The sequence below is a fragment of the Xenopus laevis genome, chromosome 7L (genome assembly GCF_017654675.1).
Source record: "Xenopus laevis strain J_2021 chromosome 7L, Xenopus_laevis_v10.1, whole genome shotgun sequence".
NCBI classification, from domain to species: Eukaryota; Metazoa; Chordata; class Amphibia; order Anura; family Pipidae; genus Xenopus; species Xenopus laevis.
This window is the reverse complement of record NC_054383.1, coordinates 51496199-51516066: the sequence shown is the minus strand read 5'-3', so window position 1 is coordinate 51516066 and position 19868 is coordinate 51496199. Positions and strand designations below refer to the sequence as shown.

General features: G+C 40.2%; 1 pseudogene; it reads right to left on the bottom strand.

The window, feature by feature from the left end:
* Positions 1 to 8349: 8349 nt before the first annotated feature.
* On the bottom strand, positions 8350 to 13744 carry LOC108695800 (annotated as a pseudogene).
* Between the last annotated feature and the right edge of the window lie 6124 nt (positions 13745 to 19868).

Below are 19868 nucleotides of genomic sequence, written 5' to 3'. Positions count from 1 at the left end.
GATAGATCAAGGCTTTCCTTTGACAAATATGAAAGTAATTTTCTTAAAAACATACTTGAGCAAGCAGACTTGGTTGATGTCTTTACCCATGGTGGCCGGATGTCAAAGCATACTTACCATTGTGCAGGTCGAAGCAGCAGGATTGACATGGCTTTTGTTCGAAAGGAGGAGATCTTTACTCAGACTGAGGAAATCTTGGTTGATTACTCTGACCACCTTGCCTTATCTTTTTTGCTGGGTGTCTCCTCAGTTCCAACCAAAGGTAGGGGGTTATGGAGATTGAGTTCAGATACCCTGGAGAGCGAGTCAGTGCAGCACTCCTTTGAGGCACTCCTTCAGTGTGAGTTAACAAAGATTGTGTTTTTCGACTCAATGTCGCAGTGGTGGGAGGAGGCCAAGAAGTCATTCCGCACCTTCTTCCGCAGACTATCTGTTATAAGGGAGGGAAACAAGTATAAAAAGTACCTTGCCCTACGAAGAAAGCTTGAATCCTTAATTTCGGACAGGGTGGTTGGGGAGAAAGTTTCCAGACTAAAGCTTCAGATCAAACGGCATCAGTATAGTCGTTACAGGTCCTTGGTTCTGGAGAGGGATTATGGGGGATTTCATTGCCCGGATCCCTTTCGGAATTGCAGGGAAGCTGTGACGAGGAAGTTGATTGTTGGTTTGAAGGACTCTCGGGGTATAGTTCAGAAATCTAAGGGTGGGATCCTGCGAGTTGTTCAAACCTACTATGCTAGTTTGTTCGGAAGTAAGGTTTTGGATAGGGGAAGGATGAAAGCTTTTCTGGAGGGAACCCCAGGTCCAGACCTGAAAAATTTGGACTTTTCACCCTTGATTGAGGACATCACAGAGGAAGAGGTCAAAAGGCAATTGAGCAGCTAAAATTAAAGAAAGCCCCAGGTCCAGATGGCCTAACAGCTGAATTCTATAGAACTTTTAAGAACCTTTTGACCCCGATTCTTGTGGAGGTCTTTAAAGACTGCCTGGGAAGAGGCATTTTGCCTCCCTCCATGAGAATCTCCTCTTTGGTGTTATTATCCAAGGGCAAGGATCCTACAGATGTCAAGAACTGGAGGCCAATTGCCCTCTTGAACACCGATAGGAAGCTTTTGGCAAAGGTTTTTTTTTCTAGGCTTGTTTTATTTTCAGGCACCTTATTGTCCCGTGAGCAGTTCTGCACGGTGAAAGGGCGGAACATCTTTGGGGCAGTCTTGTCTGTACGAGAAGTGCTCGAAACATGTAAAGCCCAAAATAAGGGGAAGTATGTGGTAGGTCTTGACCAAGCTAAGGCTTTTGATAGGGTGGATCATGATTATCTGTGGGCGACCTTGCGTAAGTATGGCATCCCGGACCAATTTGTTGATTGGCTTTCTGTTTTGTATAAGGAGGGGGAAAGCTTCCCACTTGTCAATGGGTGGTGTGGTGAAACCTTCGGGGTTGAGGCTGGGGTACGCCAGGGTTGCCCTCTTAGTCCACTGCTATATGTCTTTGCGATTGACCCATTTCTTCGTGGAGTTCAGGCTTTGGATTTGGAGGGCTTTCCAGGTCCCCTGTTACCTGCCCCTGAAGTCGGTAGCCTACGCGGACGATGTCTCGGTTGTCATCTCCCGTCCTGAAGAAGTTGGGATGTTGGCCGGGGTTATCGAAAGTTACTCAGAGGCCTCAGGCTCTCTGGTCAACGCTGATAAGTCGGAAGCTTTCTGGACCTTGGATGGTGAGCCGGATTTTCCGCTCCCTGATTTCCAGCATGCCTCCGGTGAAATAAAGATTCTAGGGGTCAAATTCGGGAGGGGTGATAATGCCAGGTTAAATTGGGAGTCAAAACTGGATGCTGTCGACTTAAGGATACAGCGATGGAAAAACTGGAAGCTGTCCTATAGAGAAAGAGTGAAGCTCATCAAAGCTTACCTGGTTCCTATCCTCCTGTATGTGTCTTATGTTTACCCCTTGCCAAAAGCTTTCTATGTAAGGATCCACAGCTTGTTCTTTCAGCTCCTTTGGGGGAACAAGCTGAATCATGTCAAAAGAGGGATCACTTACCTGCAGACTAAAGAGGGTGGGCTGGGCATGTTATGTCCTGTGGCCTTCTTTGGCACAATTTTCTTGAAATTTAATTTTGGGAATCTGGGCCAAAGAACTGATGTTCCGTGGGAAAACAGTGTCAGGGCCTGGGCATCCCCTTTTATAGGGCAATGGTTACAAGGCGATAGGGTGAAGTTGGTGCGGGTGCGACATGGTCAACTCCCACTGCACTTTGTTGCCGCACTGAAGCTTTTAAGAGTTTGGGACATTAGGATAGGCGAACTTGGCACAGCCTCCAGACGTGATCTTTATAAGAGGGTGTTGAGTGTCTATTTTGCTGTTCCAATGGCCTTAAAGGACTGTGTAGGGGGAACTCTTGTGGAGAGCCTGCGTTACCTAAACAGTAAGAGATTACCCCCAAAGTTTTTTGATCTGGCATGGCTCTCTCTTCAAGGAAGGCTCTTTGTTAGGGGGAATGTGAAATACCTGTCTGCAGTAGATAAAAATTGTCCCTGGGGGTGTGGTGTGGAGGAGACCCAGGAGCATTTTCTTTTGCAGTGTCCCATGGCAAGCAACGTCCTTCATCAAGTTTCCCAGGCCATATCTGCCCCATCTTTAAGTTCCCTTAACTATGCTGAACTTGCATATGGTGTTTTGGCAAGAGACCTTTCATATCAAAGGGAGACAGTGTACCTCATTATTACTGCCTACAAATATCACCTTTGGCAGGGTCGTTGCAAATACACTTTTGGGATGGATATGAGTGCAGAGAGGATAGTGTCCTTTATACTCAGAGAGTTATGTTTTATAAGACAGATGGAAAGATCGAAATCCTCATCCAATATTTCTTCATGGAGGGATTTCATATTCTAATGTTTAGTTTAAACCTGCCGTTTTGTTCAATGTTTATTATTTTATTATGTACACCTTGGAGGAGAATTACTGCCTGCTTTGTTTTGTCCTTGGGGGTCCTTTGTTTTGGGTGGGGGACGGGGTTAGGGTGGAGGGAGTGTGTTACGAGGACATTTCAAGCAGACTCTGGACTTGAATATGAATGTCCTTTATTATAGGGAGGGGAGGATGTCAGTATGGACAGAGTTTGGACAATGGATTCTGACTATCCTCTGGAGGGTGGATTGGGTGGTTTGGTGTCACATACTACATGAACTGCCACAAATGGACTCTCATTAATTAGAGTTTGCATCATGCTAGTAATTTGAAGGTGTGCATTATTTTGTAAAAGGGTTTTTATAATCTATGTAAATAAAAAAATTCCTATCTGATCCCCATTGTAAGCAGCAGTCCTGTCCTGCTTTATGGCAGCTGAGATTCTATCAATCTGTATAACAGAGCATTCTGTTCCAGTGGGGTGGGGGGCATTACTATGCACATATGCTCATGTTATTGGTGGGGGATGGGGTGCCTATATATTATTTACCTACCAGCTGACATATTTGCAGGCCCCCACTAGACTGAAAAAAGCAGGCTAATGAGGGATGTCACCGAGTAGGCCGGGACTGGCAATCTGTAGGTTCTGACAAATGCCAGAGGAGGGGCTTCTCTAACAAGCTATAGAAAGTCACTCTTTAGTGGGCTGGTTGGGTAATGTTTGGGCCTATTTTGACTCCCAGTCCTGACCAGATACTACAAAAAATCAAACCTTAAATATAGATGAGGGTTTACTTTTTGAACTCCATTGTAACATCAATAATACGCGCTGCGTCAAAACGCATGCAATTTGATGCATGCGTCAAAAATAAGGTTATAGATAGAATTGTCGTGTCGCATCGTGTCGCAGCGTTGTTCCGACGCGACTGTCGCATGCAGACGCAATGCTTTGCTTTTTTGTAGTATCTGGTCAGGACCATAAAGCAGGACAGGACTGCTGCTTACAATGGGGATCAGATAGGATCTGTGCAGCCACTGGGACAGAATGCTCTGTTATACAGCTTAAACCTGCTTCTCTGTATGAGCCCTTAGTGATCTCAGGTGAATCTCTGCTCAAAGAATTGAAGGCATTGTAAATTAATTTGAATGGTCTGACAATTCCCTACTTAGCACATGGTATAGTACAGCACACCCAACCCCCACTCCTGCCTCATTGTTTAATTGTGCATTCCAGTTACTGAGTCTAGGAGCTTTGTACTAATTACATGCCCTCATCTCATTTGCATTTAAAAAGCACCAGGGTTTGTTTATATTACAGTGTTCACATATGTAGGACTTTTGTTGGGGGGAAGGTCTGTTAAAGCAGGGTTCCCCAATTGTCGGGCTGCAGCCCAGAAGCAGCCTGTGGACATTGAACCCAGTGCGTCGAATTGGATGCCAGCGCATCCAACTATGTTGCTGACCCCCACAACCTGACCCCGCTGACCCCAATCCCACCCCACCCCCTGGTCCTCGAAAAAAAATTTTGCATCCGGCCCCGGTCCAAAAAAGTTCAGGGACCCCTGTGTTAAAGGACAAGTAACATCAAAATTTTTTAAAAAAAATTTGTTAGTATACGGCAAAAAAACCCACAAACACAAATTAAAGTTTAAAATCGCAAATCCTTTATTAATAAATAACTTGAAACTCCACTTCCTGTCCTCTTCAGAAAGGGCGACGATCAATCGTTTGGCGCTGGATTTCTCCTCCCTGGCTCTATCCCATATATCGTGACAGTGTGTGAAGGAGCTGTGGTCCTTGGTAAGAAGCACGTAGCACTGGCACAGTGGAAATGTGACTCCAGCGACTCCGGAGATCGTTCTAGTGGGTCTAAGTCAGTGAAGAAGAGTCTTGCGAGTCTGTGAAGAACGAGGCCGCTGATTTGAAATCTCTCTCCCTTGTCAGTGATTTCTGGAGGAAGCCCTGGTAGTGAAGGTGGTGGGGGGAGCAGAGGATCAATGTCGGCCGCCTCCCCCTTATATATTTAATTTTTTTCCCTATTAATAACATTGGGATCAGCCATGAAATGTACCGGCCAGGCCAGTAAAATACCGGGCAGGTGGCAACACTAGTTCCCGGTAAGCTGGGTCCCTAATTACTTTGCGCTACAGGTGTCTGCAATCCTAGTTAGTTATGACCGGGGCCCCTCTCTTGCAGGCCCGGACTGGCAATCTGTGGGTTCTGGCAAATTCCAGAGGGGCTGCTATAAGGTCCCATAGAAAGTCAGTATTTAGTGGCTGGTGGGGTCTGTTTGGGCCTCTGTGTAGGCTGGTTGGGCCTGTTTTACCTGAAATGCCAGGGCCTATTTGGATTCTCAGTCCAGCCCTGCTCTCTTGTGTCTTTAGTAGCGCAGGTTGCTGCAGCTGTCTGTGGAACATTTAACAGTACAAATTTTTTTTTAAAAAAATGCAAGACTAGAACCTATGACCTTGTGTGTCAAAGCTCAGTGAGCTAACCCCAATGCTATGAAGCCTTTTGGCTGTTATGGCTGAAAACATTTTTTCAAGGCTAATAGTAAAATAACATAAAAAAAAAAATCATTGTCATATTTAGGCTTATCATTTTATAAGATAATTATTATCACAACTCCCATTCATTTATTTCCATTCATTTAGCAGTGTCCCACACACCAAAAAAAAAAAAAAAATCATGATTGTGAAGGGGGGAAAAGAAAATCGAGGATTTGAACCCATGACCTTCAGCTTCAAAATTCAGTCACTTAACCACAAGGCTATGAAGCCTCTGATCTATTACATATGCTGAAAACGTTTCTTTTAGGCTAATACACACAGCTATTAAAAAGTAAAAAAATAAAATAAAATAAATATTGCTGTATTTAAGGTTCTATAAAACATTGATGTATGTATTTGTTTTTATAATTATTATTTGTTTTTATGGGGGGGGTAAAGTACTCAACCAAGTATTAATACAGTACCATGCAAATTACTAATGCCTAGAATTATGGTCACAAAAGCCCATTGATTTTTTTTCCATTTATGCTTTTTCCACACCTGTACCGCAGCAACAGCGAGAGGAGATCGGCCAGGCAACAACTGACAGAGGGGTCGGAGCACAAGAGCATGGTGTCTCCCAAGCACCAGCTTACCTGCAGTACTGCAGGTGGAAAGAGCTCTCGGTTGCGGGGGGCTCTTGCTGTTATTGTTACCCATGTTGAAGTACTTATTCAGCCATTTAGCCATGATCGGCCGCTCTGGGTCCTGTAGGTGTGCAGCTGGGCAGCTACTGGCATTGTAGCGTGACTTCCTTCCTATAGGCTGTGTGATGTGACGGGAACAGCCAGGGGAGCTGCGGGAAGGCTGTCCAGCCGAGTTTAATGAATGAAGCCGATAATGGTGATTGGCAAAGGCAGTGAAAATATCAAAAACATAAACCAGCAGTCAGGGGCTCATGTGGAGCTGCAGAGAACCCCCCCAACACATACCCAGATGTCAGGATATTTATCGTCCAGGGTGTACTGGGTCCAACAACAGGTGGCCCCAGCAGCTTTGGTCAGAGTGCTTTTAGCACACCTCCCAACATTTTATAAGTAAAAAGAGGGACAAAAATTTTTTCGCATGTAGCATGGCAATTTTTTTTTGACCACACCCATTTTGTTGCACCTGTTAGCTGTACTGGCCTCTCTGCCAAAAGCCAATTAAGTTGGAAATGTTGTCTCTCTCTCTCTCTCTGGCAGGACATGGGGTGCATTTTATAAAGCAATGTTTATTCTGTTGCTGTGTATATCACAAATCCAATCTATAACAGGAGAATATTTTTTTTGTGCTGTCAGAAATATAAATATTATTTTTAACATGAATAAATCAACTGGTAGAATCTCTAATACATATACTGTGGAACATTTAACAGTACAAATTAAAAAAAAAAAGCAAGACTAGAACATATGACCTTGTGTGTCAAAGCTCAGTGAGCTAACCCCAATGCTATGAAGCCTTTTGGCGGTTATGGCTGACGAAAACATTTTTTCAAGGCTAATAGCATAATAAAATTAAAAAAAAATCATTGTCATATTTAGGCTTATTATTTTATAAGATAATTATTATCACAACCCCCATTCATTTATTTCAATTGATTTAGCAGTGTCCCACACACCAAAAAAAAAAAAATCATGATTGTGAAGGGGGAAAAGAAAATCTAGGATTTGAACCCATGACCTTCAGTTTCAAAGTTCAGTCACTTAACCACAAGGCTATGAAGCCTCTGATCTAGTGCATGTGCTGAAAACGTTTCTTTTAGGCTAATACATACAGCTATTAAAAAGTTAAAAAAAAATAATAATAAATATTGCTGTATTTAAGGTTCTATAAAACATTGATGTATGTATTTGTTTTTATAATTATTATTTGTTTTTATAGGGGGGTAAAGTACTCAACCAAGTATTAATACAGTACTATGCAAATTACTAATGCCTAGAATTATGGTCACAAAAGCCCATTGATTATTTTTCCATTTATTTGTCTCCCACCCCCCACCAAAAAAATATTTTTTTTTAATGTTGGGACATGGTTCATTGCACTGAAAGTGACAACAGAATTTAACTTGGTTTGACTTTGGGGATTGAACACTAAACACACTGGTCAAAGGCAGGGACTTTACCCACTAAGCCACCATATGTAATGTGGTTTGTTATAACTAGCATTTGGTGACATCTAGTGGCCACAACTCTGTATTACATGCAGGTAAACGCAACGCATGAGATGAGACAACGTAGGATTTTGCATTAGCTGCGCTTATCTACCGTTACAGCGCGACAAATGTATAATCCATTCTGGCTCCATCTGTATCTATATACAATATTAATCTCTACTTCCAACTTGGATGGCTAAAGTCATTAGATCATCCAAGTTAGCTGATAGGGGGTAATTTACCAGGCCGTCTCTTACAAACACAGAAAGCCCTAAACGGAATTGGCTGCGAAGAGCCGCGCGCGCCCTAGTAATCCAAGATGGTGCCGGCAAGGGCAGGATAGGAGCGGCGTAGCGGGCGTCCACGCCAAGGACGCGGCGTGGACCCCGCTGCCCACTAGACCACCAGGGTAAGTTTCTTACAGTAGTTTTTTAGATCATAGTACGTTTTCGTACTTACTACAGCTTTCTCAATATTTCTTTGAGCAAATGCAAAAGCATGCTGTAGATGCTTGCGTAAATTTTCTATATATTGATGTGCAGTCATTGCATTCATCAAGTTGTGATCTGTGGTCCTGTAAAGTAAATGTTGAGGTAACACCATTTTTCTACCTGTAATCATCTCAAATGGAGAAAGCTTAGTTGCTGCACTTGGAGTGGCTCTAATAGCCATGAGAACCAATGGCAATTTGACATCCCAGTCTTTACCAGATTCATTAACAAACTTTTTCAAAATGTTTACTATGGATTGATTTTAACGCTCTATTCCACCACTAGAAGCTGGTCGGTAAGCTATGTCTAGCTTCCTTTTGACTCCTAGAATTTCCCACATCTTGGTCATCACTTCACTGGTGAAGTGACTTCCACGGTCGGATTCAATACGCTGGGGAAGACCAAATCTGGAAAATATATGGTTAATGAGCAGTTATGCGCATACACTAGAACTGCATGTTTTACATGGCAGACATTCTACCCATTTTGTGAACAAACAAGTTACAGTCAGCATGTATTGGTTTCCTTTTGAGGAAGACAGATAAAATGCATCTTGCAATCACATTTTGACTCTGGTCATCTTTATCCAGGTCATAAACCCATTCCTGTGAGGAGGAAAATTTAATCATCTGAGGATCTGTAATCTGCTTCAGAAGTCCTAGACTTATGTAGCTGGATATTATTTACCTGTACAGGAACCAGTATAGTATCGTTAGTCTTCTCAATTTTAACCAATGATCGGGTATGTCTGATTAGATCCGCAACTTCCTTATTTCCCCCTTTAAGAGAAATGGTTAATACGTCATCCTCCAAAATCATCTTTTCAATTTTATCCTTCTGGATATTAATGATGTGGAAGGAAGTATTAACACTTTCTTCAGGTTTACCGTTTTTCAGGATTGATATATTTGGTATTTGACTGTTCCGGAAATGGATTTCAACAGAATTAGGCCTTTCTTCAATCATGTGGCAACTATGTTGTGGCCGTGCATTGTGGGAGCGCTCAAAAGCAATTGGAATTTTTACTTGGGTCCAAATTGCCTCATTAATGAAGTCAATTATGGAATTTAATCGCTTGAGCAAATCGATCCCAATGATCAAACGATCATATGGGAGGTCTACAATCAATGTTGGATGTCTAAGGATCTTTTTGCCAATCTTGTATGTCAGCCAGGATGTGCCTTTCACCTGTAAACTGTCACCACCCACACTTATCAAAGAGCCATCAAATGCTGTTAATCTCGGTTTCTTTTTTGATGACCCCAAGATCTGTTGGAAGTGGCTAAAAGATAAGATAGTGACCTGAGACCCGGTATCAGGCCCGGACTGGCCATTTACTGGTTCGGGCAAATGCCCGACGGGCCGTTTGCTTTGAAATGTAAATGGGCCGCTTGACGAAAAATGCTAATTAGGCCCGCCTTTAATATGTAAATGAACTGTTCCCAAAACAGAGTTAACACCTTCGGCAATCAACAAACCGGATAATAGAACAAACAGCCTGCTTTGAACAGAGTGGCATAAGAGGTGGAGAGACTGGAGATATGCTAATCACTGTTCTAATGCCTCGCCATCTAGTGGAAGTGTAGGGGAAGTGCATATACGGGTATGAAAGGTCACAGAAGAAGGCCAGTAAGCTTTTCCAGTTGTGTTAATATAGAACCGAACGAATGTGTCTGTGTGCACCCAAAGATAGGCATTGGCATAAGATCTGCCAGACTTCTCAGGTAATTGCAGGCAGTTGGGCTCCAGCCAGGCATGCAGTATGGCAGCATTTACTGTGGGAAGTGTGTATGGGTTCTGTGAGGACATGTTTATGTTTATTGGTAACTATTCCTGGGGGAAAACGTAGTGCTTTTTTATTACTTATGGGGGAATGGGAGTAGCCACAGGAACAATCTAAGAGACAATTAGATGATAATATATAAACATAATATTTTGGACTGTGACACATGGTGATCAAGCTCTCTTAGGCCACGAATCCAATCCACAGAATAGCTGTGATAGAAACTGGGGTGAGATATTTGTTGCAAGGGTCAGTTTAAGCATTTAGGGTGTACAATAATGCTGGTGATTATATGATAATGGACCCTGCTTGGTACAAGAAATAGAGCTCTTAAAATATTTATTAATAAACACTAGTTCTAGTTCACCCTAGTCCTTGGGGTTGAAAATATATATATCATGCTTTGCATTGGCGAGAAAACATGGGCTGCTTTGATACTTTTGCCAAGGCTGCTTTTTCCTCCCAGTCCGGCCCTGCCCGGTATCCAATAAACCTTGGATTGGTCCAACACATCCATCTTGGAGACAGGTATCTATAAAGTATCGGCCGTCTAACTGTAAGAGATTACAGAGAAAATTGGAGTGATTTGCCATCTGTTGTTTTAAAGAATGATTCTTCTGCAGCGTCAGGATATTTGGATTTATCTCCTCCTGGTTCCGCCTGCAGGTCATCTGGGTTCCCATGGATTCCACCACGGGGACGAACTGAACAGAGGGTATTTCACACACGGGCTGTAGTGACATTGGATCACGAGAATTGACCTTATTTGGCTGCAAGATAAATGAAACATTAGACTTCCCTTTGACCCCGATTGGGTCGGTGCAATGCAAAATATGATTGTTGTCCATATTTGGTATTGCCGTATCCATTTCCGTACAGGGAACTGACCCTGTTTCTTTTAATTGGTGGAACTGGGTCCCGCCTTCACATCTAAAAAATCCTCAGACTGTTTTGGTGCAGAAACTTGAGACAATTTACTTACAATGTCACTTAATTTGGCCACCTGGTCTGCAAGTTGATCAAATCTGCTAGGTCTTCCTGGGTTTTGATTCTGTGGACCATTTTGGTTCCCTGTGGGTGATTTACCCCTGGGTGAATTTGGTGATTCCTGTCCTTTTCCCCATTGCTGCCTGGGCCTATTGTCCCAACGTCTATACCCCTGGGGACACCTATACTCTTGGTAACCCCTATAATTCTGTCTACCCTGGTACCCTCGGTAATCCCGGTTGAAACGAGGACGATAGTCCTGGCTTCCAGAACCTGAGCTGTTCCCGTCTGATCCCTTAGGATTTTGAGGTTTGTTTTGTATGGGATTTGGCTGTCTTCGGTTCTGCTGATTAGACCCATTGGCTGAAGGTACTTTCTTTGGCTGTGACTCAAAATCAGGTTTTACTTTAGATTCATTGACATCGTGTTCTGGGAATCTTTTAGTTTTCCTTTCATTTACATTTGGGCCCTCACTGATGTTAAAGTGGACCCGTCACCCAGACACAAAAATCTGTATAATAAAAGTCCTTTTCAAATTAAACATGAAATCCAATTTCTATTTTTTATTAAAGCATTCATAGCTGTTGTAAACTCATTTAAAAATCTCAGCTGTCAATCAAATATTGTCTGCCCCGCCTCTATGCCTAGGCATAGAGGCGGGGCAGACCATTGCTTTCACTTTCCATTCAGCACTTCCTAGATGTCACTGCTCTCCACACATTCCCCCGTTCTCTTCACCGTTTAATTGTGTAACCAGGGCATGAGGAAGGACATCAGGTCCCCCATTCTGGTGCAGAAACAATATTCTGAGATGATGCAAGGCTTGCCTTAATAACAGTGTGCACAAAATGGCTCCTGCCTGCTTGTTATAATTATGAGTTTCCACTCTGAAGGAAACAAGATTCCAATAATTTATACAGTGTAATTAAAGTTCATTTTGCTTGACTAATGTGATAAGATAGGATTTTGAATAATTTTTTTGGATGACGGGTCCACTTTAAACAGTAAGGTTGCTGATGTTAGCAAAGATACGAAGAAGCAGACGGCAGACGGCACTTCTGAAATGGGGTTTATTGGAGTAACTGCTGATGACACCTTACGCGTTTCGGGAGTTATCCCTTAATCATAGGTAAGCCAATGTTGATGTTACCAGCTTTTCTAGGGGACTTTCAATATCCAGATCATGGTCAAGACTTAATTTGATCTGGGTTGGTAAGGCCTCATAAAACAACTGTTTAAAATCTATAGATTCCCAATCAGGGTTTCTGTAGGCTAAACCATAGGCATTTTTGAGCACAGAGAGAAAGTCTCGGGGGCTTTGGTTAGGCCGACATGTAAGTCTATAAATTTCTCTCTTTGCAGCAGTGGTATTTCGGTATGGACCAAACTCTAATTTGATCTCGTGTAATACCGATTGCCATCTGGTGATTCCTCTCTCTCTACAGGAGGAAAAGTAATGACGGTATCTGTCATCAAAGGCCCATGGAAGAAATTTTATTCTGTCTGCTTCAGACAAGTCCAAAGAGTCCATAGTAGACTCATACATTTCTAAATGGGTCGCTATTTGGGCAGAACCTTTCTTTGAGAATTTTGGCACACCAGTATTCAGGAATTTAATTATGCTGGCAGAATTTTGTTTTTCACCTGGATATTGGGGATTTTTACCTTTTGAACCCCTTTTATGGGTGTTTTTCCCCCTTCTTGGGACAGGACTGGAATCCCGCTTCCTCTCATCACTCTCAGACCCACTTGTATTAAGATTGGAAGCATAACTTTTATAGGATACATTGGACACAAGGGATTTACGTCACTCATTCCTCCCTGGGGATGAGTCTTGACAGGAGTCCATAAGGGTCCTGGTTCTGTGATTGCCTAGTAAGGTGGTCACAGCTTGGCAAGCTTCACTCAACCGGCTCAAAACATCTTGTACCTCTGAATTACCATTACTAATTAGTTTGGCTCTATGAGCAGATGGTGCCCAATTTTTATATTGGGGAGTGATTATTGGAGGATCAAGAGATCTCTCCACACCATATATACCTGACTGTTGATTTTTAAACAACTGTTGCCGTAATTCTTCAAAATCCTCTCTGAGCTTACGGTATGCTATGCGACTATGTTCAGCATCAGTTTCTAAGTCCCTAATAAAGGCTTCCTTGTTTGAGATATCTATCTCTAATTGGTTTCTCTCAGATTTCATATGTTGAATGTTTGATTCTATCTCATGTAATTGAGACCTCAATTTTTCTACATCTTCTTTTCTAGCTTTTGATAGGGTATCTACTTCCATTAATGCATATAAAACAGGAGGTAGGGCACACATTAATTTTTTCTCTTTGTCTGAACTGTTAGAGGCTAAGTTCATACATGTTAAATAGCGTTCAACCAGGCCGTCTGTTGCCCAGATATCATTAAGATCTGCCCTAGCATTTTTCTTCAAATCATTAATCCAACTATCCATCCCTTGATCAAATTTTAACCGTGTATATATGAATTCAACAATTCTGTGGATCATTTGCTCTGGTGTATTCCCATTCTCACTGCTTGCAACACTCATGGTCTCAATCAATTAATAAAAAAAAAAATAACTAGCTTGACAGAAGTATTAGAATGGTTTTTCACTGTTTGTACCAATATGAGAAAATAATTTTGCTCTCAGCAGTGCCTCCAAATATATGTCGGGCTAATTGTGCGAATATTTAATGAAATTATATAAAATTATATAAAATTATTTAAAAGAATTTAAGGCTCCTTATTAGTAATAAAGAGGAGGAGTCTTAAATAATATATGCCCAACTCTGAATTCGATATCGAGCTTTCCCAATCAATTGGTACAAAGGGTGAATAATCAGGACAACTATTTAACAAAATAATTGATTTATTTAAATATGAATATGACAAAAAAATGAAATTATTACTTCTTACAAAAAAAATCTATTAAACACTCCCTGATATACATTCAATGATTAATCAAAAGGAAAATTGACCAATAGATATTACTTAATAAACGGCAAACATCCACAAGATAATATACTTTCACTTCTTAATACTTAATAACTAGGTATTATATAGATTGGAATCAAAGGAGGATTATATAACTGATTCTGATTTGCTAAGGAATTCTGTCCTTAAATTTCCCCATTAAATCGTTAACTTGGATATCATATATATATATATATTAATGAAAAATAAAATGGACCCAAATGATTATTCCCAGTTTGCAATTCTGGGAAAGTCAATGTTTAGGGTATGACTATAATACATATAGGAATAATAAATATCCAAGCATACAACTTAATCGAGAAAAAGTATAACAAAAATTTATTTTTACCAGATGTAGAGTTTTCACTGGCCTGTGATGTCACCCTGATCTCACTTTCCGGATCTTTAAAACCCACTGGTCCTTTACTTTTTAGTTGAAGAATGAGTCTTCTTATAGTTGAGAGTCTCCAAGTAGTTTTAGATTTATTTCCTTCTCTTTCTTTCAGATGTAGAGTTTTTCTTCTTCAGTCAGCCCTCCTTATCTTATCCTTCTTCTTTTTTTTTAGTATCCCAGTGTCTCCTAATTTATCCCTCCTTTCTGTCTAAAACTCAACCCCTGGGATTAATCAATTAACCAATTGGAATTGAAGGGTAGTCTCCAAAAAGTTAAACTATCACCATTTAATCTAAATATTTTGTAAAATGTCAATCATTGACCCCTGGGCGTGATGTCCTACACTACCTGTAGATGGCACTATTGCCTCAAACATCGTGACCTAAAAATATCTAAAAAATACATAATAGCCTTTGACCTCCTTAGTCTGGTATTAAACATTACTGTTGACATTGTCTGAGACTGAAACAATACTTTATGATTCCTTAATACCTTCAGTACACATACAATATACTTGTGAATACACTAGCCATTCAAAATTGGTCTCTCCTTGATTAATTATTACCCTCTCAAACAGGTGTGCTTTATACTGTGGATAGTTTGTAAAATCCTTCAAGGTGTTCTCATCTTATTCACACAGACACCAAGGATTATACAACCTTTGAGATTTGCTTTAAGCACAAAGGTTATATACCTGTGTTAGGAGACTGATAAAACATCCTTTTCAGAACAGAAGTTTCTTACCAACTAAATATTAATTTATATAAAACAAAATATAACATTCATTACTCAACACTATATGATTTATCAAATATGCATAATATCAATCATGAATTTGTATTCTATTGAGTAAAATAATCATACGTTATCATTAATAAACCTGAATATTCTTATAGTTAATATTCATCTTATTTGAAAATCCGACATTCATATACACGTTTCAGATGAACTGAAAACTTCGAACTTGTTTTAATTTTAGAAAATAATTAAAGCAATACATCTAAAGACCAGATAATATTGTAAATCATTAAGGAAATGTTACTGAATGGTAAATGCAACCCTCCACACATACAGTCTTTCTCATCACCATATGAAGACAACTGTATTAGAAACTGACAAGTACTAGGAGGTGCAACTGAAAGGTCTGGGGGAAATGAAAAGAAGTAATGAGATTTGGTTAGTACATAAATATAGTTTAGGAGTTAGCACATTGGCTGGACCAAATGAGTATAAGAAAGTGAGTGAAGATCTGCCTTCACTTGCAAGGGATCAATATACATACATGCAGATTTATTAAGGTTTGAATTTGAAATTCAAAGTCGAATTTTCGAGTTCGATTTTTTATCAAAACTCACAAATTCGAGTTGGGAATAATCCAATTCAATTCAAATTCGAGACTTATCATACCTCCACCCTGGGAACAACTAAAAATCGATTTCATGAGTTCATGTAGAAATCAATGGCAGAGGTCCAGTGACCGATTTGAAGATGGCACTGGTATTCAAGTTTTTTTTGGTAAAAAACTTGATTCAAGTTTAGTTGAATTGAATTGGAATTTAATTCTTGTTTTCGGGTTGGTAATATTTATTCGAGTTTTAGACGTTCGAGTTTTTTCTTAAATAATTTGTTATTTATAGTGATGGGCGAATCTGTGCCATTTTGCTTTGCCGAAAAATTACCAAATTTACCTAAAAATTTGTGAATCAGCGAAAAATTCACAAAACTGATTTGACACAAATGGCAATTTTGACAAATTTGACTTTTGACAAGCATCTGTGTTTTGACACGCAACATTATTTTTTCTTTGCGCAATGCAATTTCATGAAACTAAATTAGAGTCTATGGGTGTTTTGTTTGTCACCTTCTTTCAGCTTTGGGGCTACCATTAAAACACTTTCCCTTACTTTCAAGCTTTGTAGACTGTGATAAATGAATATGGCATGTTTTGTTTTGAGTCAAAATGTACTGAATTCCACTGGAGTCAATGGGAAGACCAATTCACACTCATGTTTCGCTCAGTATACTGATACATATGCCCTGCCTACATTGCTAGAGGACTCCTATCTTTTTAAAAGAAAAAAAGTGTGTGCTCACTTTTTGCCAAATACTATTTCATTTAATGTGACATGACTCCAATTGAGAATAGTCATAGTTGTGTCATATTATACAAACAATTTCAAGTACCATCTATGTAGTAGATAAATGAAAAATAAACTCCAAATATCCAGGTTTTAACAATTTTTTTAATATAAAGAATAACAGAATGGTGCTTAATAATAATAATTGGACTGGATTAGGAAGAGGGTTATCCCTCAATGTTAGCAGGATGTCCATCACCTCCTGCAACTCCTTCCTCATCTCAGCGACCTGCTGGACCAGGCCAGATAGCAGTGCACTGTGGTGGTGGTGGTCTTCCATCGTTTGCGTTGTAGCATTAGCTGTTGCTACAGCTGCTGCCACAAAGTCTCCTTCCACTCCTGACAGCTAGGGAGCCTCTCCCTTCTGCTGCCTCGACCTCTTCTTCTGCCCCTTCTTCAGCCAGATCATTTTCTTGGATCCAATCAGCTGGCAATGAAAGAATTTCAGTTTTAGTAACATAGCACTTGCATTTGTACAAAAATATCAAAATAAATAGGAATCAAATGACTTTATTGTAGTTAAGAAGAGAAATCTACTTCTGCCCTTAACTGATTCACAAGATCTGCGTGCCACCTCTTAACATCGTTCCAGATCCGCTGGATGACAAGCAGCCTCAGATGGACGTTAAAACACCTCCTCAATCTGTTACTAATATTCCGCGAGTGGTCACACAACTTACTTTTACTCAGGACAACACCACTAACAGGTTAGACAACCTAGGGATAAAGATTGCTCGCTGGGACAATCTTGACCCCAGAATTGACTGCCAAACTTGGGTATCCTGGATTAAAAAAGGTATAGGTTAATTCCAAATGGCAGACCCTAATATAACCTCACAGCAACCAGATACTTTGACGACACACCTCAAAATACTTTCTTGGAATGTGGGTGGGTTAAATACCCCAATCAAAAGGAGGAAGGTAGTTGATCGTTTGCATAGGGAAAACGCCCATATCATATTATTGCAGGAAACCCATTGGAAATCCTCAGATACCCAAACTCTTACAGCTAACTGGATACAAACAGTTTTAACCGCCTCTTATACATCCAAAGCGAGAGGTGTTGCAATATTGATCAACAAATCAATACAATGCACAATTACCAAAACATATCAGGATAAAAGAGGGCGTTACCTTATAGCAGACATAGAAATTCAAAATGTAACGTATACTGTGGTGAACATATATGCTCCAAATACTGATAATAAATGTTTTTTTACAGATATTTTACAACGGCTCGACTCCTGGGGGGCGACAAATATGATATTTGGTGGTGATGCCAGTGTGGTCTGGAACAGCTATATGGATAAGTCAGGTAAACCCACCTCACATTCACACTCTAGAGCAAAACCTCTACACTCACTCTGTGACCTGTTACGTATACAAGACACCTACAGATTTCTCTACCCTACTACCAAGGATTACACCTTCTATTCAGATGTCCATGGGACCCACTCCAGAATAGACTACATATTTATTTCGCAGACGCTGCTCCCCAACCTAGCTACAGCTAAGATCCACCCTATAGATCTCTCAGATCATGCTATTATCACCACACAATTGGAACTACCTAAACCCCAATCTCGCTCGTCCAACTGGAGATTCCCAGCTTACTTAACCACTAATACAGATTTCTCCACATTTTTAAAATCAAACTGGGCTAACTATGTCGATGACAATATTGAGCACTGGGAAGACCCCCATTTATTATGGGCTGCCTCAAAACCTGTCCTGAGAGGACATATTATATCTTATTTAATTAAAAAGAGAAAAATTTTCTTACAAAAATACACACTACTACAGAATGAATTGACGAAACATTACACAGCTTTCAAAATGACCAATACGAAGGAAGACAAAACAAAATATACTGAGACAAAACAACTTTTAGACACTTTATTGACTGATAGGGCGTGCAACTCATTAAATTACTCAGCAAACAAATTTTATAGATGGGGGAATAGATCGGGAAAACTTCTAGCTAGGTTAGCTGCAAAAAGAGTTACCAACCCATACATACAAAAATTAAGGACCCCTCAGGGATGGACTAAAGATCCTGCACAAATCAAAAATATTTTATCTACCTACTTCAAAAAATTATATAGTGCCCCAGTAGATGATCCAGTAGACGGTCTCCATTTCTTGCAGGAGGCTGGACTTCAAAAATTGTCAGTTCCAGATAGAGAAATTCTTGATGCCCCTATAACGAAAGAAGAAATCTCAAGAACAATTAAACGTTTGAAGAACAACAAAACGCCGGGACCAGATGGTCTCTCAGCAGAGTACTATAAGTTACTAATGCCTGAACTCTCCCCTATCCTAACCAATCTATATAATAAAGTCTTACAAGGCTCGCCCTTGTGGCATGAGGCCAATGTCGCCAGAATAATATTAATCCCGAAAGAAGGTAGAGATCCAACTGATTGCACTTCATATCGGCCAATATCGTTACTTAACCAAGATATTAAAATCCTAACCAAGATAATGGCAGATAGATTACAGCTAATTCTACCCAAAATACTTACTGAACACCAAGTAGGCTTCCTTAAACATAGGCAATCGGTACAGGCTATCCGCAAGATACTGACAGCAATATACCATTGCAATCTAGAGAAAAGGAAACATGGAATATTGTTAAATTTGGATGCAGATAAGGCCTTTGATAGGATTTCACATCTACATATCAGACGACTATTAAAATTTCAACACATTGGTATCCAAATGTTTAATCTTTTCAAAACTTTATATTCTGCTCCAAGTACATTTGTCACAGTGAACAGCCAAAACTCAGACAGATTTCTAATTGGCAGAGGGACAAGACAGGGCTGTCCACTCTCGCCGCTATTATTTAACTTAGCCATAGACCCCCTACTCCAACATTTCTTGAAGGACCCCAATATCTCTGGTATCCCAATTAACCAAACAAGATTGAAAGTCACAGCTTTTGCTGATGACATATTGCTCTTTATACAAAACCCTCATATAGAAATCCCGACTGTTTTATCAATCATAAATAGATTCGGACGAATAGCTGGCTTTCAAATTAATGCAGGAAAATCTGAGGCACTTCACCTTCATGATACCATACCTCAAAATTGGTCTTTCCTTTCCTTTCAAAAAAGCTCAACGCCATATTACATACTTAGGTATAAAATTACCGAAACATCACAAAGACATTTATACTTTGAACATTCGATCGTCTATTGACAAAATTCAACAAGACACACAGCAATGGCAACACCTCAATTTGACTTTTCTGGGCAGAATCCATTTTATCAAAATGATCCTTTTCCCAAAATTAATATATCCAATACAAATGTTGCCATATCGTATCAAACCAACTGACCTTAAACGCATAAACCATATATTCCGTACTTTTATTTGGCAGAAGAAACGCCCCCGACTCAGTACTTACAAATTGCAACAACCAAAGTCCTTAGGGGGAGTTAACCTGCCAAATATTAAGGAATATAATGAAGCAGCACTACTTAGGTACG